Raw genomic sequence first — 23,861 nt, forward strand, 5'->3', positions numbered from 1 at the left:
ACAGAGGGAAAAATAATTTTTCCCTATTGTTCCTAGTTTGTTTAGGTCATGTTTTAGTCAAATTACTACCCTTACATACACACATTTACAAATGCCCTTTATCTACTAAGAAATTAGTTTTATATTATTACTTAGCATAATTTAGAAAGAATTTCCTATATTTAGAGAGGAACAGATATTTTCAGTGTCTGTAATCAGCAGTCTGAAGGGTTCCTAATAAAGAAAAACATAGCTCTTTAAGTAAGAAATGAGAAATTGGGTATCTTTCACTTAACAGTTATTACTCTTCCTCAGAGATAACATAGAATTTGTAAATAGCATATCTGCAAAATATTAAAGAGGCTTGGATGGAAGGTGATTTAAATAGCTTTAACCATTCTTTAATTTAAATTGGAAATCTACCAGGAACCAGCCCTTGAAGGAGATCTCAGTGGTTTCAGGTGGGCCCAGAAAAAGCCTTCCCCATGGTACTCTGAATGGTGAAAAAGAAAGAAAGTAAAAGCTGCCATCTTGCGTCCCCGCGTGTGTGCACCTAATCTCAGCTGGTCTGCCCGAGACCCCCTGAGCACCAGCCCTATTCCCCCACACGGTCCCATTTCCGCTCCAACAAGATGAAAGAAACTATCATGAACCAGGAGAAACTCGCCAAAGTGCAAGCACAAGTGCTCATTGGTGGGAAAGGAACTGCTCGCCGAAAGAAGGTGGTTCACAGAATGGCTACAGCAGATGATAAAAAACTTCAGTTCTCCTTAAAGAAGTTAGGGGTAAACAGTATCTGTGGTATTGAAGAGGTGAACAGGTTCACAAACCAAGGACCAGTGATCCACTTTAACACTCCCAAAGTTCAGGCATCGCTGGCAGCGAACACTTCCACCATTCCAGGCCACGCTGGCACAAAGCAGCTGACAGAAATGCCACCCAGTATCTTAAACCAACTTGGTGCAGACAGTCTGACTAGTTGAAGAAGACTGGCTGAAGCTCTGCCCAAACAATGTGTGGATGGAAAAGCACCACCTGCTACCGGAGAGGATGATTATGAAGTTCCAGATCTTGTGGAGAATTTTGATGAAGCTTCCAAGAATGAAGCAAACTGAATTGAGTCAACTTCTGAAGAAGATAAAACTTGAAGAAGTTACTGGGAGCTGCTATTTTATATTATGACTGCTTTTAAAAATTTTGTTCATGGATCTGATAAAATCTAGATCTCTAATATTTTTAAGCCCAAGCCCTTGGGATACTGCAGTTCTTTTCAGTTTTTGCTTATACACAATTCATTCTTTGCAGCTAATTAAGCTGAAGAAGCCTGGGAATAAAGTTTGAAACAAGGTTAATAAAGTTCTTTGCCTAGGAAAAAAAAAAAAGGAAAGAAAGAAAGTAAAACGTGGCTGTACTCATTCTGATGCCTTCAGTATCTGGGGCAGCTGGAGAGAAAAGAGGGCTCGCCAACAAAGGCCCTGAAGCCTTTTAACTCAGGGTGCCCTGCAGCCGGCATCATCAGCATGACCTGGGAGTTCTTCAGAAAGTAGGATAACAGGCCTTATCTCAGGCTTTCTGAATTAGAATCTGCATTTTAACATAACGCCCAGGTGACTTCTAAGCACACTGACGTTTGAGAAACACTATTCCAAAATGCTCCACTGGAATCTGCTCTAAACACCTGCCATGTGCAGCAAGGGTCGATGGACAGCTGAGCACAACTGCAGTCAAGTATGAACTTTCCTGTGTCCTTCCTCTTCTCTCCCCATGTCACCAAATATCAGAGCGCGGTCTACGAACTCTCTAGTTTGTCTCACACATCTCCCTCGTTCTTCCTTCTCCATGAAGTTGCCAAGCTTATTTCTGCTTCCGGCCCTCTGTAGTTGCCGGAACTCCCGTGCCATCCAACGGCTCTTTCCTTCTCAACAGTCCGGTTTCAACTTGAGTATCTCCTCCTTGGAGAGCCTCCCCAATGACTCCCTTCCACACTTCCTTGAATTTTCTTTCTTCATTCAATTTACAATCCCTGAAGATATCTTATTTGCACACATTCTTTAAAAGAACAAAAACAACCTTTAACAATGGCCTCTCTTCTTTCTTATTCCCTTTTCCCTTTTGTTCCCCTACTTCCTTTGCCCTTGAACCTTGACTAACAAATGGCAAGATTTATAAAAACAGCTTTCAAAAGAACTGTTCCAGTGGTTTTTTGGATGGTCATGCAACAATGACCCTACGCAAGACAACCAAGGACAAAAAAACCTCCAACCATTCCAACAACAAGAGCTAGAGCAGGTGCAGATGAAACTGCTCTCTGAGCCAGACCACAGGGACAGGCACCCCTCTTTTCTCCTCACCCTGTAAAATCCCCACCTGGCTTTGACCTGGAGAGTTACCTGGTTTTCAGGTACTTCTGATGCACGTCGGCTGATTAAAGGTTTTAACCTCTTTTGGAGTCACTTGGATTAGTTTCTTTTGACATCATTCATTATATGCCTCTCTCAATTAGAATGTAAGCTTCGTATAGTCCTTATCGCTAGGGTCCATCTTTCTGGTTCCCCACCATCACGAGAACTTCAAATAATGCCTCTCGCATCGTAGGTGCTCAATAAATAATCTGTGGGCTGACTTTTATTTTAAAAGGAAACCAGCTTGTTCCTAACAACCTATATGATTGGTTCTTGCCTATCATATGAACAATCACATGTTCCCTTGCTCCTTGGAAAAGACCGTTTATTCCATACACCTTAGTTATCTTGCTCTTGAATGCAGCCCCTATTTACACTGGTTTCATGGCCTTAAGTATCATCTAATCCTGTCAGTGGAAAAAGTATAGTGGTCCTTTTGTAAAGACAAATGAAACAGGGCTAAAATTTACCACACTTGAAAAAGGAGCCACAAAAACTATCCAGAATCTTCCATTCAGGGACAGTGGTCGCTTAATGTTTTGGTAACGAAGCCCCTAATAGTGAGCACTCTTCTAAAAGCTCTCAGATACTCTGGGGCCCAGGAAAGTCAGTGAAGGACTGCACAAAAAATTCCAAGCTACCAGTCAGAGGAAAAGGACCCCAGATTGAATTCTGCCATATTGTGCCCATTTTACTCTGCTCCTTACTATTTCATTTAATTAACTCCTTCTGCAGAAGAGGAGTTAAGGTTGTTAGTATGACTTTGGGTAAGCAAGGGTCCCATCCATCCAGGGAGGGGAAGGAAACACCTTAATCCTTTGGCAGCAGTCACACCTAAGCGAGTGGTTCCTGGCATTGCTATTTAGAAAGTAAGCCTGACAGAAGCTCTGTGATCTTCCAACAGGACAATGTTTAAACTTATAGGCCACTTAGCAAACGTTCCAGGCACAGTTATTATCCCCCTCCCTGGAGAGCAATGGACAAAAAAGGAACTCCATTTTCCTCCAGATACTAAGCCCCATCTGATGGCAAAGAGACTGAGCAAGGGCCAGACGTGAGCTACAGAGAATAGTTAAGAAACCATTATATCAATCCCGGAGCAGAGAGGATGGGGAGAACTGGATATATTTGAGAGCTAAAATGGAGTTACAATTAATATTTACTGTAGATGATGGTATATATGGATATATTTTTATAATTCATGTTATTTTATTATCTCAGTGACCAAAGCATAAAAAATTAGTTCTAACCATAAGTATCAAAATAATGTTTCCGAGACACCAATTTATTTTCAGCCATTCTCTCCTCTGTTCCACCTCTGTGCCTTATGCAAACCTCTACTGTATTATTCTAAGGCCCATTTGTAAGAGTACATTTAAAAGAGTAAGGTCCTTTTAGGAGGATTTTTTTTTTTTCTTCCGGAAATTTGCAAATGTATGACTAATGTTTGGGTTACACTGACGTCCAGATATATTTGATAGCACATTCTCATTTTTTACTGAGTTCATAAGTAACTGGGAATTATAAATTAGAAGAAAACCACATGCATAATGCTATCTGAACTGTGCATATTGAAGATTTTTCTTCACTTGCCTCTTAAAATTGGATTTATCTCCCAATTATTTCCAACTTCCAAGACAAATTCACACACAATTATATTAAAATGAAATTTCTTTGTAGGCTGTTTTTGCTAGGTCAAACAAATTCATTCATTAAGAAGAAGTATGATTAAATCAGTTTTACATGAAAGAGTAGGAAGCGGTAGCAGAGTAGCTTGGCACCCTTTTACAACACCCAACACGGTATGGTGCTTCTTTGTTCCAACTAACTTGGAGATTTTCCAGTTACTACAGTTCTCTTTCCTCATGGTGGGTATTCCCCACAATAGCTCATGCCCTTAGTGATTCTTGCATATATTCATAGTATATTCATAGTAGTTTTAACAGGGTCCTGGAAACTAATTACATTAGTTGTTCATGGGTCTTTAGAGTAGACAGACAGTTCCTCCGCATTCAGCTGTAGAGAAAGCCTTTATCGATTTCCTGTCACTGGGGGTATCTTCATCTCTAGACCCCAAGTCATGCCTATTTCCAGTTCAGAATGCTGGTCTTGTGTCCTGTGAAGGCCATGTTCTAGGTAGAACAAATCAAGCCTAATCGTTTCACCCCCATGCTGGCCCTCCTTAACTTCAGTCTCCTCCGTCTTCAACATTTCTTATGCCCGCCTCATCCTCCTTTATAAAACCTATTTCCTTTCTCCCAAATTATCTCCTTTAACTCTTAAACTCTGCCCGTAAGTCACCGAGGGCACATGAATGTGTGTCTTCTGTTAAAGTACCACACACATTATCTCCTATGGTGTTAACATACCAAGGTGAACTGCTCAAGTCAGATTCATCACAAGGCATTGAAAAAAAAATGGAAAATTCAAAGCCTTTGACTTCAAAAAATATCAGGTAAAGTGAATATCATTAAAAGAATGGATTTCAAGAAGTGAGAGACCCACCCACCATTCATGTTTTTTCAATCTGTAGATAGCATGGCATCACCACTATTTTATTCAAGGAAATAGAACAGGGTGGGAAAAATCCAAGGCTGCCCTGATGCGAGGGAGGTCAGGGTGTTGAGCAGAGTGCAGTCAGGAGAGAGTGGCAAGATGCGGCAGTGCAATGTGAACTGCACAGATCTCATCTCAGATCCTGGCTCAACCATTAATGCATCACGGTGGGCAAGTTACTTAAACTCTATAAGCTTCAGTTTTGATTTACAGAAAATAAACATAATAATACTTCTTCATAGAGCTTTTGAAAATAAAGATAAAATATGTAAGGTGCTTACTGCATGGCTATGGGTCGGAGGGATTTTACTATCAAAAATTCTGAAATCTTCACATCAGGAACCTGCTATTTTTAGATTTTTGACATGATGCAGCTACAGGCTTTTTAAAATTTTGGCCCTGATATCCATTTTTTAAAACGATTTCATTTATTTTTTTCCAGAGAGAGAGCGAGAGTGAGCGAGAGAGAGAGTGGGGGTGGGGAGCAGGGTGGGGGAGGAGAAGAGGGAGAGGAACAAGCAAGTTCCATGCTGAGCAATGAGCCCCAAGTGGGGCTCGATCTCAGGAACGTGAGATCATGACCTGAGCTGAAACTAAGAGTCCATCGTTTAACTGACTGAGCCACCCAGGCGCCCCCCCCTTATAGTCATTTCTAATCCAGTTGCTCACCATCCTCTCTTACTCTACACAGAGCTACAGTCACAATGCTATGTTCATGGTTTCCCATACAGACCACAATACTATGTCTTTGCTCATCTTCATTTTTAGTACCACCTCTCCCCACTACCTTCATCTCTCCTTGTAGATCTAGATTCTGCCTCATGAAGACTTCCCAGGTTGCACTGTGGCTCAGTCAACTCACCTCTCTCTAAATATCTGTTATGTATGTAACATGCCACTTGCCGATAACACTCTGTTGGGTCTTGCCCCAGGTATTTCAAGATATCACCAAAGGGAGTCAACATGGACTCAAAAATATGAATAGTCACTACTATACTCTTGTATCCCTCTCTTTCCTTCTTTGTCAGGAACACTGATATTTCAGTTAGGTACTGCTCTTTCACTGAGCACGGATGCACCTGCATGACACCTGGGATGCTTCCAGACCGTCCTTGTTTGAGTGATTAGCCAATGATTAGCTGCATCTTCCAGTTCCCCAAACCAGACACTATTCCTGAGGCAAAGTGGGGGGCAATACCTCCATTCCTTTTTGTTATCTTCTATTAAAGGATACAAACTTTGTATCCACTATCTTATAGATGTAAGAGCAATATCTCATGAATATTAATATCTTCCACAGGAGTTTCAGTTCTATGCCACCATTCTTTTTGTCTCTCTAAAATTCTCATATGAGTCAGTTGTGAACGGAAATGCTATGTTGGGGACAAATTCAACCAGCTCATCACATCACTCTCTCCTCTGATGACTAAGCCTTACTTATCAGGTCAGGTTTGTCTACTGATTCTCTTCCTTTAGATTGTTTCTTCCTGGGTCCCCCCCCACCGCTCCCCCAGTCTTCAGCTCTGGCAGTTGCCCAAGAAACTCAGGTTTTCCCAAATATGAATTTCCTGAACGGACCTAGCTTAGACACAATCTTAGACTACACTATATTCATATCATTTATGGTGTTCGTTTTACTCAAAATCATTTACTCCTTCAAGTGGTAATTTAGTCTTTTATGTTTTTGTCTTGTCTCTGCATCTAGATTGTAAGTTCCTTTTAGGACAATGAAGGGCGTATCACAAGCTCTGAGAAGCTAATCACTATGTTATGATATAGTAGATACTGATAAATATTTTCTGAGCAATTTGGGGGGATGTTAAATGGAGTGATAAACAGAATTTCAGAAGATGTGGATGAAAGGCAAAGAATGCACATCTGAAGATGATACGAAAATAGTGTACAGAAAGCGCTCATTAATTCAGCAAACATTTATTGGGGAGCTATTAAATGTTCATCACTTCATTAGGCACTGGACTACAATGTAAATAAGATGCACCAATGCCACAGGGAGATCTCAATCTAATAAAGGAATTCAATATGTTCAAAGGTATAATTTTTTTGCCTTAATGGCTATAACAAATATAAACTTAAACACAGGGTACTACCAATGAAGTTATTAGATCATCTTTGTGTGATTTCCTTTTTATATAGCTACTACTCGCAAGTTTGTTCCAATTAAGACAAGATCCATTTGCAGAAGTGGAAGGTTCAGAGTAGATGTAAAAACCTGGGAGTTGTTTAGATACCAGGGTGATCTGAATGATTGGTAATGCTTTGGGGGCAGCTCTTGATGTATCCAGTAGTAAATATATTTGGTGTTCTCCTCCATTCAAAGAATGAAAGAATTGGGTCATTCTCTCTGCAAGCGATGCTAAATGGGTAAATGCAACATGCTGGGCCAGTGCCCAGTGTTCCGTAGTGATTTTTCTATTTGATTAACTGCAAAATGTATGTTTTTCCTAAAAGCCACTTGGCCAGTGCCTAATTCTTCCCTGGGGTAGTCAGACCTTGAATTGACTCACATTACACTATTAAAACCCAGCAATTATTTTGTTATATAACAACAACCTTAGATTTATTTCTTTTTTTCGTAACAACATAAGAGAAACAATATAACAGTTATTATAATTATTTAAAATGGTCCTTTTTAAAAATATCATTCAAATACAAAAACATCTGATCTGACCTGCAAACTCTGAAAAGTAGCTGCCTTAATTTCTTTTTAAAGAGGAGGAGTATGAGAGACTATGGACTCTGAGAAACAAACTGAGGGTTCTAGGGGGGAGGGGGTGGGGGGGAGGGGTTAGCCTGGTGATGGGTATTAAAGAGGGCACGTATTGAATGGAGCACTGGGTGTTATACGCAATGAATCATGGAACACTACATCAAAAACTAATGATGTAATGTATGATGATTAACATAACATAATAAAATAAAATAAAAAAAAACAGGAGGATTTATTGAAAAAGAAGGTAAGGGGAATGTGGATGCATGGACAGAACAGGCTAAATTTACAGATACCTAGAGCACACTATAAATGTCACTCTTTGCCGCAGTAGAAAGATAATTTTATTTATTTATTTTTATTTTTTATTTTTTTTTAAAGATTTTATTTATTTATTTGAGAGAGAGAATGAGAGACAGAGAGCACGAGAGGGAAGAGGGTCAGAGGGAGAAGCAGGACCCTCGCTGAGCAGGGAGCCCGATGTGGGACTTGATCCCAGGACTCCAGGATCATGGCCTGAGCCGAAGGCAATCGCTTAACCAACTGAGCCAAAAGCATTAGAATACAGTATGTAATTTGGAAATATTGGCAAGGAATTTTACTTCTGATGTTTTAAATGTAATATTCAAATTTGAATTTTCAGTCTAATTGATTCCTAAAGTAGATGAGAGTGCATATCCTTTTGTTTTGAGCATTAAAAGCCTCAGTTGACTATTAAAATATATCCACTGTAGTAAAATGTCATATGCATATTCATTCTTTCATCAATTCATTAATTCACTTATTCATAAATACATATTAAGGGCCTGTTAGGTGTCAGGCTTTTTTTTTTTTTTTTAATTCATTCAATTATCATCACCTCCATTCATCAGGGTCTCTTTTAGGGGTAAAGACTGCCACAATAAGAAGGAACCAGTGCCCAGCCTTAAGATGTTTATAGTCTGGCAGGAAAGGGAAATAGAGACGTGGACGGCAGCTAATACAGAGGGAAGTGAATTCACAAATAACAGAGTGTTACTAATTGATTTATGCTATCCTAAGGCAGATCTGGCAGATATTCACCTTCACTTCTATACATCTGGCATTACTTGATCCTGATTTGTAACAGATTTGTTTCTAGGCTTAAATTGTATTATGTCTCCCTGGTATATTCAAACCTTAGCGACTGGGTTTCTGTGTTTGCAAGACTCCTGTTTGAACCTGTGACAATTTCTAAATAACAAACAAAAGGCCTTCTGAAAAAGGCAAGCTGACTTTGCTCTCGATCTTTGTAATCCAAGCATTTGAGGGAACTTCACCATCCAGTCTCAGAGTTCCACTTCAATCATGCCCGTGATTAAATCTCACAGAGCACGCCAGATACAGAGGCTAGTCACACACTCGCCTGGGTGGAATATGGTTAGACTTGGCAACTAGGAAGGTACGTAATGCAATTACCTTCTGATTCATTAAAGAACATGGTGTGAAACAGTCAGGTTATTTCCAAGATATGAGTCTCTTCAGTAGTAAATGCAGCATATTGACTAGAATGAGTTATGGGACGTAGCTCACAAGGGTGAGACAACTATAGCTCATGGGTGAATGATATGCAGAATTTAGGACAAATGAGATCAAACTATAATTTATCATTCCTTTCAGGACAGTTTTTTTTTTTTTTTTTTGGAAGTTCTCCAAATCATGTCTTTCAGAAGGTTTTGGCTTGATTAAGAATTTTATTCGATGAAAGATCAGATGGAGAAAACTACCCATTTTGCTGATGAAGCATGTTTTCATTCTGCTGCAAGCTTATCCAGGAAACAGAACATTATTTTTCTTTCCATAAAAATTATTTTAAGTTAGCTTAAATATTAGGCTATAATAACTATACTCTCTTATACTATACTATAATAACTGTACTCTATAATAAGGAGACTTTCTCCTGGAAGATATTTCCTGAGCTTTAGAGCCTAGCTGAATTCTAGTAAACATAGAATCATGAAAATGTATTTAAACCCTTAAAACTTTTCTATCTGTGTTAGTTTTCAATGTACTTTGAATTGCTTGTATAAATACTATCATTTTTTTATGAAATCACATTTTTGAGTCACATTTCAATACCATCTGCAATATTTCCAGTGCTCCAGACAGAACTTTTGTTTTGAATCCTGATAATTTACATCATATTTGGCAGCCCACAACATTTTTACTAAACATTCTAGAACTCACTGTTCTTTTCACCCAACCCATAATGGCATTTCAGCTAAGTAAAGGCAAAGACAAGTAGGGTTTGATTTCCAGTCATCCAAACTGACAAAGAATTATGTGATTTAGTCCTAATATAATTGAGAAGAAAAGGCATATGTTCACTTATACATTCACTTATACAATGGTGAGATACAACCATTCTGGGAAACGAGAATTGATCTCTGCCTGAGAGGACTCACGTTCTAGCAAGAGAAACTGATGTGGTAGAAGTCTGTTCAAGGAGTCAAGAAGGACAAGCAAGAACCAGACATACGCGAGGCGGGAGAGCAAACACTGCAAATACAGTACATGCATAGGAGGGTGTCTCAAGATATAAAAAGTGATACATAGGATACATTAAGAAATAAGTGCTTTCTCCTCAAGGTATGGGAATGACATGTTGAGATTTGCTCTCAGCTGTAGGTTTGACTGGGTCGCAGACAAAACCAAAGAAAGGGAAACATTAAAAGATGATTCTGGCAAAGCATTTTTAAGAGCAAAGACAATTCTTACTCTTTCTTTGAGGCTCAGCTCTGGATTCACCCCCTTCATCAAGCTTCCCTGAGGCCTCCAGCCCACCAGGACTTTTTCTTCCTCTGAATCTCTGTTGTTTCTGTCCTTGACCCAAGGTCCTGTCTGGCACTAGCAGTATTCTGCCTTCTTTCTTTTTTGATAAAGTTACATATCTGTGTTTCTTGGCACTGGCATCATAAACTCCTTGAAGGTAAAGTTAATATTTAAGAGTAGTAAGTGTCTTTAATCCATGTGGAGGTGAAAGCAGACAGAAGTGGGTGGAAACTATTTCTTCTGATCCAGCCCCCCCCCCAAAAAAAGACTCCCCGCAAAAGTCTCCTGATGCTGCTGCTAATGACATAGCCGAACACTAACTGGCTTTGGCTTCATCATTAGGGCTGTATTTTGATTGTGGAAAATGTAGTCTGTGTATAGCATTCTCCTACCAGGAGTGTGAAAGCGAGGTTACCCTCCGAAAAGGAACTCGCTGGTAAAAGGAACTCCATCTATAGGAGTTGCCTTAAAATTACAATGTCTCTCTGCTTAAAAACAGGGAAGTGGAGAACAGTGTCCAGACTTTGCTGGAATGAAAAAGTTATAACCTCATTGATGGCAGTGACGTATCTACAGAAGGGAGGTTACTGGAGGTGATGGTAGGTTGGACTGAACACAGGGAAGCACAAAGCGGGGGGGACAAAAATGTTAGCATGCTGCTAGGTTGGGGAGGAGAGAGAAAAGAGGGGAGAGTATGTGTGTCTGGGGTGGGGGAGGGGTGGAAGGAGGAGGAGGAGGAGGGGGAGAAAGAGGAAGAGGATGGGAAAAAGAAGGGGGGAGAAGAAAAAAGGAAGAAAGGGAGGAGAAGGAGGAAGGAGAGGAAAAAAGGGAAGAAAAAAGGAGGAGAAAAGAGAATGAGAATGTATCTGGCCAAAGCCTATGTTCTCGACACCAGAGTTGTAATCTGTGGGAAAAGATGATTCCAAACTACTTCCGTTCCTCCGACCAACAATCCTCTACTTATTCGGGAAGGGACTGGCAAGTGTGGCAGGCAAACCTAAATTCTTTCTTTCTGAGCCAGTCCTTATCATAAATCTCCACACCAGCAAAACAAAAGTGGCCACAAAACATTTTGTACCTGGAATGTACATCTCCAGAGCAGTGTTGCCCAGAACTGAGGCTGGAAAATGATCTGTTAAATTACTCTGGCATTCTCCATTAGGGGAAAGAAAGGCTACATGGGTGAAAGACAATATATTACTCAAATGATCTTTAATTTGGCCATTTACGTAAATATTTGAGAAATTACAGGTACCTAAAATTGTATAGGACGTTTATGCCAAGAATTTTTTTTTTAAGATTTTATTAATTTTTTGACAGAGAAAGAGACAGTGAGAGAGAGAGCACAAGCAGGGGGAGAGGGAGAGGGAGAAGCAGGCTCTCCGCTGAGCAGGGAGCCCGATGCGGGGCTCGATCCCAGGACCCTGGGATCACGACCTGAGCCGAAGGCAGATGCTTAACGACTGAGCCACCCAGGTGCCCCTATGCCAAGAATTTTATGTGAAGTCTGTATGTAAGTTTTCTTCTCCTTGTTGAAAAGGGGAAACCAGTTTGTTAACTGACATCATCGGCAGCAAACATTTGTTCGGAATCAGGGCGTCTGATAACACTAGCAGTAACGGGCCCTCCAGAAAAAGAAACACCTCTACCTCTTAAGCGACTTTCAAATTCCTGGAAAAGCAACGTGCACACATATGCAACAAGGGAAAAATGACAAACTATTATAAAAATATATAAGAGAGCATAGAGCAAATTTGCACACTCATATAATGGCATAAGGACTGGGATGTTAGTCTTAACCGAAAAACAGGATAATCGCATAATGGAAAACACACAGGTTTTATAAAAAGGAGATCTTGGGAGGGAAATTTGCCCTCGCATGTATTAGCTGTGGGAAGCCTGGAAAAGTGACTCACTTTTCTAAGTCCCGGTTTCTTCATCTTGAATATGTGTAAAACTATGTCTCTCTTTCAGGGTTATTGATATAAAAGACCTATACTGATCCTGATATTCAATTTAGGGTGGGTCTCATTATTATTGCATTCCTACTGTCATGATGGACTCAACAGAAAGAGACACGGTATCCAATTATTGCATTCCTATTGTCATGTTGGACTCAACAGAAAGAGACACATTGCTGCAGAAGAGACTTTGTAAAGATTGTTTGTCTCCAGCAGTCTCTTGATTTCATGCTAAATCTTCTCCTTAGAATAAATAAATCCCTTCTAATGAAATGTTCCCTGTGCTCACTCAGGGATTTCCCGCCACTCAGTGCAAAACCAGTGCACACATTGCAGCAAGCTTTTAAGCCCTGGCAGGACTCTGCTTGACTGCCCGTTTAACCGCACAGCCCATCACGCCAGTGCTATTTCCCTTACCACCGCGCACCCCAGAATCCCCTTCCTTTACACCCGTGGCTTCCTCTGCCCCTCACTGAGGGTGACAGCAAGCTGTTGAGGGAAGAGGAGCATCTTTCCGGTCCTGGCTTTTTGCAGAAACCCACAGTCCTATCCTAGAAAGCCCTTCACCAAAGTCTGGAATCCTTTATTCACTTCGGATTGATTCATTTTCCACACCCCCTCCCTCAGTTTTCTACTCTACTTCACCTTCCCTCACATCTCTGCTGATGACCTAGATCCTGCCTTTTGCTTACAAGACTGGGGACAGCCCAAACAGAGAGTCTACAAAGTCAGGCCAGAAATGCTTGGAATTGTCTCTGATTTATCCCCATTTTTCTCTTATGTGGTTTTAGGTGGCATGTTGTGAGATTAATCATGACAGTTAATTTTTTAAATTCTTTCTTTCTTTTTTTTAAAGATTTAATTTATTTATTCATGAGAGAGAGAGAGAGAGAGACAGGCAGAGGGAGAAGCAGGCTCCCCAAGGAGCAGGGAGCCTGATGCAGGTCTCAATCCCAGGACCCCAGGATCATGACCTGAGCTGAAGGCAGACGCTTAACCATCTAAGCCACCCAGGCGCCCATGACAGTTAATTTTTAAACTATTAGTATACCATGTTAAATGTAGTTTTAATTCTAAATTTTCATTTCAAAATTAATAACAGTCTTTCTTGTAAAATACATGTAACAAAAAGAAAGGTTAAAGGCATAATTACATATAATGCTTGATTAATGTCAGGGACCTTTAAAGACAGTCTCTATGAGTGTATATTAAAGTAGTATTTCCAAGTTAGAGAACTATGTCAAGAGATCAGGATGATATGTTTGCTACTGTAAGATACATGTTAATGTTTCATTTAGTGGCTTTCAATGTGTTTTATTGATTCTAAAGACTATAATTTGGTATGAAAAACCATTCTGGTCATCTTGGGTTTTAAAGAAAATGGTATTCACCTCAATACCAAGATACCCAGCAATGTGATTATAATATAACTAATAACAGATGGTTAAACAGGGCCCTATCTTAGAGTTATAACACTAACCATAACTCCTAGATCTGCCATTATCCTAAGAAGGAAGTTGTTGCTATAGAAAGATTAGACCCAAGATCTCCTCAAAGAGCCTAAAGAAGAGAAATGCTTATATAAGGAACTAATAATTATAACTAGCACCACAACAACAAACACTTACTGAGTGCTTATGAGGCATGTCAGGTATTCTGCTAAGCATTTTACATCTCATTTCCTTCTAGGGACCAAGGGTAAAATATTCTGAAGTTTGGCTGAAACAAATGAATGTCTGGGTAGAATTGCTACCTCTATAGACCATAAATAATAATAATAATAGCAGTAACTTATTTATACTGTGTCAGATGTTCTGCTGAGTGTCTTATATGTCTGATCTCATTTAATTCTTACAATTGTACATGGGGCAGCTATTAAGATGTGCATGTTACCAATTGGGAATCGTCTCTCAGATGACAAATCACTTGCCCAAGATCACAGAATTTGTAAGTGTCAGAGTTGGGATTCAAATCCAGGCCTCACTTAAAGCCAGTGCCTTTAAATGTAATAGTATATTTACAACTACAATTTGCTATAACCTGCCTCTTCGAAATACAAAAGGGTAGCTTGCTAGGATGGTAGTATTCTAGTGACTTCTATCCAGAAAAGTCCACACCCAACAGCATGGAAAGAGACAAAACCTTGCTTCTTTCTTCCAAGCATTTGAGATCTATAAAAATAAATTTTTAAAATTTGTGACTGTTTGTAAAAGAGAATCATACTTTACTTATAAAGGCAAGAAGCCATTTAATAAAAGTTTTTCCTTGGTACTTTACTTTATATTAAATCCTCCATACCCCTAAAAAAATTTTATTTGTCATTAGGTGATTTAAAAAATCTGTTACTAAATAATGGCAGTATTGGAAGCCATGAGAGAATAAGACACCCGTGATCTGATGCTGGACAAGAGAACCAAATGCCAATTGGCCTCACTAACAAGACAGAGATGTATTTCCTACTGTTAACACAGAAGTTACAATTTTGGTCTGAAGCACAAGTTTTGATATTCATTCATTCATTCATTCATTCACTCATCAGATATGTTTACTGAAAATGTACATGGCTTTGGAATTAAGGTCTTAGAGAAGAAAGACAAAGACCTTGGTCTCAAGAATATTACATTTAATGAATCATATCTACATTTCCTTAAGTATGCATATTTAGAAAGAAATTCTTACATTTTTCCCAGACTATAAGAGAACTTCCCTGAAAATAGATGATTCAATCATACAAAATGTACTGAATCTGGTTTACTTCTGGAGAGCCTTACTACAATGGTAATTTTCAATAAAACAATTAGGGTGAAAGCCGGGCTGTGAGTTAGGAGTTTCCGGTAGTAGAGGTGTGAATGCACCCCAGCTCGTTAGACGATGGTGTTGAAGAAGGTTGAGCTGAAGTTCACTCTCATTCATCTTGTGTCTTTTTTGGACTCCCTTCCCCAGCTATTTTCCACCGCTTTAAAGTGTTCCCTATCATTTTGGCCAAATGTGCATTGTGATGGAAAGGACATGATACTTTCAGCAGAATTACTTAATTAGGTTTAAGTAAGCACTACAGGCCAAGTAGGGTAGGTTTGCTTTCTAGCCATAAAAATGTGCCTGCGATGCTCGCTGCATTCCCAAGGAGAGAAACAGTGATTGATGTGATGATAAAACGATGAAGGGAAGGATAAAGCCTGAGAGATAAAAGTCTCAAAAGGGAAATAAAGGAGGGTAGCAGCTGCCCCCATCTTAAATTGAAGCATGAATTTCAGGAACAGGATCTGAGGTTTAATTTCAAGCACATACTGGGAGAGTTTGGGGTGTGTGTGTGTGTGTGTGTGTACCCATGTATGTGATGAAAAACGTGTAAGTTAAATTCTTTTCATCCTTTGTATGAAGAGTTTTCAAACCATTTCTAAAAAAGGAAAAAGTTGCAAACGTAGAAGTTTATGGATTATCACTGAGAGATACTCATTTAGTCAGCATTTAACAGAGAGGAACAGAATCAGTGATGAGCAGGAACTGTTCCACGCACTGGTGACACAGCACTAAAAATAATACATTTCTGTACTCGTGGAACTGAATATTCTGAGTTTATCGTTTCTCTCTGCACATACCTTCCTTGCCCCTACCCCACCCATTGTCAGGGTCCTTTCCTTTAAGCACAGATTCGACTACATCACGTTCATATTTATAACACTGCAGCTGTGCATGCAAAGCACTCACCTACCTCTATGCTCCGCCTCTTCCTGCATGCCTCTCCACTCTCCAGGGGCAAGCTTTCCCTTCTCCAAAGGTAACATTTATTTTTACATCAGGGTGGCTTTGCCATACTGTGCCCCGTGCTTAGAATGCTGTCATACCTATTTTCCATCAATTAAAATTCTCCCCACTTTTTAGCTGTGCTGCTGAAATGCCTCCTAAGCCTCAAAGACCTTCTAAAACTCCAATCAGTTTAACGGCCCTTCATCTTAATTTATGGAGAATTCTGCTTGAAATATATCATTAAACTTTTTAGTTCATTTTACCTAAAGTTGAGCTATTTACATTTCAGTTTCACTTTGTGAGATGAACTCAGGGCAGGGAGGGTTGTTAAGACTGCATATCCCATCATGCTATTATCAGAAGTACTTTCAAAAATCTCACCTTTTATATTTTGTCTTTCTAGCGTAATATTGCTTCTACATACAAGCATACAATAATGTAATCCTGAGCTAGGCAAACCTTTACTTTTTTTTTTTTTTTTTAAAGATTTTATTTATTTATTTGACAGAGAGAGACACAGCGAGAGAGGGAACACAAGCAGGGGGAGGGGGAGAGGAGAAGCAGGCTTCCCACGGAGCAGGGAGCCCAATGCAGGGCTCGATCCCAGGACCCTGGGATCATGACCTGAGCCGAAGGCAGTCCCTTAACCAACTGAGCCACCCAGGCACCCAAACCTTTACTTTTAAAATGCTTTAAGAAAGAAAAATTGCTTTTAAGCTAGGACAGTACAAATTTTTATGGCTTTGTTATAAACTTTTGAGAAGCAGAATTGGGAAGTTTTGGCACTTAACTTTATGGAGAAGCTAACATGCATTGCTATAAAAAATGCAACTGCCCTTCTTATAACAGAGAACAAAAATGAATTTAAAACTAATATAAACTATAAAGCTATAATGTATAAATTTTCTGTTCATTTTTAAAGAGTTAACCTTTAACTGGGAAAATATATGAATTCACTGTCAAATCTTTTATGTTCTTGGAGCCCTTCTATATCATATGTTTTTATACAGGACAGTGGAATGTACTATCTCTGTATCTCCTAATTAACAGGATTTACTTCAAAAGACTGTCCAAAGAGAAAAGACATTATGTTTCTTTATAATACTCAGATCAAAAGCCCTTGTATTCTTTTACTATACTGATAACCTACACAGTTCAGAAAGATAAAGTATTCTAAAGAATAAAAATTCTGGTCTCACAGTAGAGGAGAGCTCTTCCTTTGTGATACAATAAATAAGTGCTAATAATTGCATTATCACATGATTACCTTCAAAATAGATTTAATTTTATCCTTCTCCTTTTTGTTTTTTTCTTTTAAGTCTGATGTTTTAACATACAACCCAATTTTGTTGAAAATATAGAAGTACACACAATCAGGATGAAATTTATTTTGGACTCAGAGACTAAGACTTAAACATTTAAGAATATGTAAGTCTATCATGAAGCATTCTTGCTTTAATTATTTGCTTGATTTTAATGCTACAAAGCCTGGAAGTAAGTTGAGCTTTATTCCCCAAATGCATCCTGCATTTTGATGTCACTTTTATTTACATACTAGCAGAATTCTTCTAAGTATGGATAACCCACGTTGCCACTAAGCAGGACAATCGTCCACAACTCAGGTCATCAATAAGGGTTTCTGCCACGAGTCTGGTGATCTACACTCCTTCTAACAAATTTGAAATCTGTGTCTATTTGAGTTTTGGACTCACTTGATATCATCTTATAGACAAATAAGTTATTATGGGATTGGGGAGGGATATTTATCAACCTTTAAAGAATCAATTATTCTCAGTCACTTGAGAAGTTCTCTTTTACATCCAAATAATTATCTTAGGCTATGATTTATTGACTGAGTTCCATTTATTTTCATAAAGTAAGAAAGCTATATTTGTAAAAAGTTCAAGTGACTTAGAATAATCGCCCTCCTTTTTTTCTCAGTTAATGAAGTTTACTTATGTTTTCTGTTTCTGTAATTGAACTTAAAGAAAATCTTGCTTTGGGGTGCATAAAATTCCAAGAAGCTGTAAAAGCTTTGATGGTCTTTAAGTCAGAGCCCAAGAATAATTTGTGGTTCTCCCAGGTATTTGTTGATAACAACTTCAAATTATGTTATGGAGGAGGAAGACAGTTAAGAAGATCTGACCAAACTATGGGTAATAGTGGAGAAGAGTTTCCAAAATGAAATAGAGAAAAGTAGCAAAAAGAATACTTAAAGTATAACATTGTAAATTCTAGGAGCCACAGTAATAATGAAGTATGTCATTGTGTCACCATTTTAAATAATACTTAGAGGAACAGAAATTAAGTGATAAATACAAAGAAATAAAAGGCAGACTAATAGTATTATCTTCTAAATAAGAGTAACCCCGAGGCATATTTATAAGATCATATACTATTAACTGACACATTTCCATATCATGTAAAATACAACTACTTAACAGCAACACTTTCCCTACACCATCTTCAAAAGTACAAATGCTTATCCCATTATAGTTCAGAGGAGTTACTTAAAGAGGAAATGTCCTTAGCTTGCAATTTTTGGCTATTGCATTAACCTGCATCCATACTATCTTGTGTCTGCTTTATGTGTATCTTAAAATAACTCCTCTCTTCTCTTGAGGAAAAATGGACTCAATTATTACTATATACATTCTCCTAAATCCAAGGGAGTACCATTTCAACAACCTGTTCAGTGGACTTAGAAAATAAATAGAAAAGCTATACATTATTCAATACATCTTGGCAACACATGAAAGCCCTTATAGCAAGTGATAAATGATCAGATGTCTTCCTCAAATCTTACCTGATTTACTCTTTTTAAAAATCCAACCCTTGCTGTCTACCATGCAAAGCTCCTGGCCACTGGGTGAAATCCAAACTGGGTAGTTGATCATGGTAATTCCAACATGTCATGGGCAGCAGCATCTCTCAAAGTCCCACAAGCCAATTGCTTGAAGCAAACCTGCAACAAACAAGGTATTTCTTCATTTTAATTGAAAAATAGTGAACCATGTCCTAGGTCCAGCAGGCATCATTACTTAATCAATAACAGAATCATAAAGGAGTATGTGAGGGGCTATAAATGCCTCTCAAGATGCTGATAAACATTAAAGCCAGAAGACTGAACTTTATGTGCTACAAAGGTGTTTTTGCTGAGTGCATGCTCCTCTTAACAGTATTATTGATCTATTTAAGCTGTCAGTGTAAATAAACATTATTGATATTAAAACTCACACATTTTATGGTGTGTACCCCTTCTCCTTCATGTAGGTGACCACTTGGAGTACCCAGAATATTTTTCTGTCTCTACCCATCATACTCTCAGGGTAACTGAGCAATGTGGTTCAACAGGACCAAACTCATCGGCAGCTAAAGAAAAATCCACATGATGGTTTAGATCAAAGATAGTTTCCTTTGTTAGTTCTCACACTCTGGCCAGTGTCAACATTCCTTGTAAAAAACTTGCATCACGTCTGTAGGCTAGTGTGTGAGAAACGCCTTTGAGGGGCATATATGAGATGCTGCAAATTCAACAGCCACCTTTATCCATATGGAGACACAGACTACAAAACAGTAACCAACATGAACACATTGTAGGCAGAATGTGTGCACAAAGGAAATGCCCACAGCCCAGGAAAGTAATTAGATGAGGAAATTTTAGGACAATCTACCACATACCTAATATTTCACAATCTGTGTCCATATGAAGAAATAAGCTGTTTAAACTTCATAAGCATGTTTGACTTCCATTCAAGGAGAAAAAAAAAATGCACAATCAACAACTCCTATTTGTACTCATACCTGCCACACAGATGACTCTGTTCAACAGAAACTTAGAAGGATACTAATGAACAGACTAGCTTATTGGGCTTCCCAGAAGTAACTATTAGATTGCTTAGCTACAGTAACCATATTTAGTTATGCACATACAAAACCAGAATTATTACTGTTTTCTAAATAGTGCAACAGAAATGGCTGAGAGGTCATTCTAAGTCTGTAGGGGGGGACTCGTGTGGATGATTATGTGCTGCCGATTCACGGACACACGTGCAAAACCCGATTTTAATAAGCCACAGAATGATAGATCCTCATGCACCTGTGATTAGAGCTTCATGTATTCCCAGACGTCAATGTGGAGACTTCATTAAGAGGCACAGGAATAAGATACCCTCTTGCGCCTTTTCCGCAAAAATGGTAAGAAGGCAAGAGGTTGAAGTCAAGTACATACCTCCAACTAAAATGCAATGCTTCAAAATCAGCCCTTAAAAGGAGAGGCATGTATGCCTGTGAACAATCATAAGTGATCGTTCTACAGTTCAGAACAGGAACGTCAATGCTATTAGTGACACACATAGATATCCATACACCCAGACCCCGCAGCCCCGCCCCGCCAGCAAACACAGCCAGACACACACACACCCCTCAAGGTCAGAATGTTCTAAATGTGTTGATCCCAGCTCTGGTATTTGCTAACTAAAACCTTGGTCAACTTATGGATGTAAAATGTTTTATTTCATGCCAAAAATCAGTCTATTTCTTTGCTGCTTTATGTACGCTCTAAAAATTATCAGATCAATTCCCTTTTAAAAAAATCTGTTCTCATGAGCATAATCTTTTTTGGTCTCTTGGCAGTCATGCAGGATATTGAAAGAAGTCATACACTGGTGGACCTAATGACAGGGAAGTGTTTATAAACATAATCTCCAAGCTCCCACACTGACTTTGAAATGGAAACATTTTAAAAGCTACCTGCTTTGGAAGCACCTGTCTGTCTGTGCCCTAGTGTGACTTCTCCAACTTGAGTTCTGCAACTTACTACAAAAGAGTAAAAAATAAGTAAATCACTGTAACTACTTGCTTTCTAAAAGGGGCTTTATTTCATTATACCAAAATGATGCTATTGATCCCTTCTTTGAAGGGGTAGGTTGTGTGTATTTTCTTCAATATTGATGGTTTTCCACTGACTATTGATCACTGACTTATCCATTAACTTACTTATTCATTCCACAGCTTTGAATTGAGTACCTCAGTTGTTCCAGGTTTAGTGCCAGATAGAAAATGAAAAGACACACATTCTTCCCTAAAAAAAAATTGCTATCTATTCTATTCTGATTTGTTGGCATATATTTGTAACAAAGAAAGGAAGCCACATTAGACCATATCAAAATAATTGGCCTTATTTTATATCCTACTCCTAGATGACTGGACCATGGGATTTTATGAAGTTTGTCAGTGAGTATAGCATTATAGGCCAAAGGCAAAGCTGCAATCTAAAATGACTGATTCATACAGCTGACTCATACAAAGCTTTTACTGGATGTGATGGTTTTGTGTCACTCTTAAGTTTTTTTTTTTTTTCCATAAGCCAATTAACTGTCAAAATAGTTCAGAAAAATCCAACCAATTAGTACATTGATGTTTCTGGCATCCAATATGGAGTCAGTGCCCCCCAGGTGTGTGTATGGGCATCGCATACAATCCTGTGCAATCTACATCACAGTTCACAGATTTGTGTTTTAACAGGTGGGGGTGGGGCCTGTTGTACAACAAGTTACTTCATGCAATTTTTGTATAACCCATTCCATGTGTTTTCTCAAAGAAGATACATAAAATACATAAAATTAAATGCATGTATTTTTCTCAAAAAGAAATCCATGAGGCATTCATGAGAACTACTAATACCATGACATTGGTTTGAAACTTTATTCTATGACCAATATTCAGAATGAAAAAAAAAAATGCTTAAAATAAATTTTTCACTTCTCTCTCTCTTTAAATATGCTGTTGAATAGGAACATGAAAACAAAAGGTACAGAAAATGCTTTAAATAATACTCCTGGAAATTAAGTAAGTTTTACTAAAATCAATATGGTTTCCAAACAGTTTAATTTTCTTCTATTTTCTCATCTTATGTTTTTTGAGCCTCTGTTTATTACTGGGATGATTTGTCTGAGACCAAGCCTTTTAAAATATAAATATAAATGCTGTTATCTTTTTTTTTTTTAGAAACTTGTATTCTTTCAAAAATGAGCTTTGAATGAGCGCATCGTACTGTATGTAAATTATACCTCAATAATGTTGATTTAAATTTTATCAATGAATTTTTGACAATGTTCAGAGAGGTTCTAGGTAGGGGCATGGTATACAGAACCTGTTGATAAAACACAGCTGTGCATGAATTTAAAACAAAACAGGACCAAAATAAAATTTGAAAATAGTAGAAGAAATTCAAACATTCACAGACCCTATTTTTTTTTGCTTCTTGGTCAACTGGCCTTAAGTGCTTTGTAATTGACTTTTGGTCTTCTTTGTCTTTCTTTATGCACACTAACCACTACCCTTTTAGTTTATCTTACTGCTTTGAAGAAAGCTTTCCAAAGGATCCCCTCAGCACTTAGGCACTCATTTTATAGGCTATTGATTTGTACTTGTTGATATATTGTTCTTTAAACTTTATCTCAGGGACGTGCTTCATCTTCCCCATGGAGCTGTGCTGCACAGCCCCCGGGTAGCCAGCAGAACTGGAAGCGCGTTTAGCACTTTGTGAGCTCAGTGCATTTGTGAAATGACTGCTCGGTGCATTTTGCAAGCTTTGTATCTAGGTTACTCATTTTCCCCGCACAAACATCAAGATATAATCATCAAGAATATAGGAATAAGTAGGTTATCAATGATCAAAGTTGTGAGGCTTTCTGCCTCAGAAATTTCAAATAGGTCCCTTTTATAGGTGAGATTGGGAAAGAGAAGGTGCCACCATTTTTAGTTACAAAATGATTGTGTCTAAATTATTTTATTCTTCTTCTTCATTTAGTCAGATGTAGAAGTCACAGATTATTTCCCAGCAGGTGGGGGTTATCAACAAAAATGTATATGCCTGTTGCTGTCTTATGTACAGTTTCTCATTTCTCAAAAACCATGCAAAGTATTATAATAATGTCCACTTTAAGGTGATTAAAATAAGAACCAGCGAGTTTAAGTTATTGTCCAAGGACATAGAGCCTTTGAAAAATGGAGTGGAGATACAGTTCATTGATAGTGTTGTACTGTCAATTCCACATCCTTAGAAATTGAGTTTGAGAGATTTGCTCAATATACGAATGAAAATCTGAGTCTCAGGGAAATGAAGTGACATACCAGAGGTCATTAGGATGACAGTAGGATCTGGATGAGTACATAAACCCATGATGCACCTGTATTTCTAATACACCACTCTCTCACCCAGCTTACTCAGCATGGTGTCTAAACAACTTTATAGATTTCCAATTCACTTGGATTTTAAATAACCATGCTTTGAGTAGGTTTTATTTTAGAAAGAAGATACCAAAAGTCAACAAACAAAATAACAGGATTTCTGCGTACTCAATTTTAAATGAGTTAAATTCTCTGAAAGCAACAGATGACAACCTTCTCCCCCTCTTTCAAGCCATTTTTTTCCCAATGAAAAAAATACAGACACAAGGAGAAGACTGTGATGATAGATTGTGACAAAGACTATGATTAGATTAAAATATAAATAGCACATTGGCGTTTTGTGGATGCTCATTTGGTACGTTTAGCTACATTATGAGTAATTACAAACTTAAAATAATCTTCCAAGATACTCATTTAATATTTTTACTTTGGAAACCTGGCAGGCAGGAAGCCCTTTGGGTAAGAAAAAACAAAATTTAGGGCAATTCTATCAATATCTGAGAA

The 23,861-nt window shown here is 38.4% G+C and overlaps 1 protein-coding gene across 6 annotated transcripts in view; it reads right to left on the reverse strand.

Moving 5' to 3' along the window:
* Window positions 1-23,861, reverse strand: part of LOC118544846 (leucine-rich repeat and immunoglobulin-like domain-containing nogo receptor-interacting protein 2) — a 1,211,198-nt gene that overhangs the window by 313,795 nt on the left and 873,542 nt on the right. For all 6 annotated transcript variants that reach the window (XR_013443711.1, XM_078061341.1, XM_078061337.1 and 3 more), the window contains one exon: window positions 18,970-19,128. The gene's annotated coding sequence lies outside the window, so the exon portion shown is untranslated. The remainder of the gene's footprint in view (window positions 1-18,969; window positions 19,129-23,861) is intronic.

This window comes from Halichoerus grypus, chromosome 14, assembly GCF_964656455.1.
Source record: "Halichoerus grypus chromosome 14, mHalGry1.hap1.1, whole genome shotgun sequence".
Taxonomy (NCBI): Eukaryota; Metazoa; Chordata; class Mammalia; order Carnivora; family Phocidae; genus Halichoerus; species Halichoerus grypus.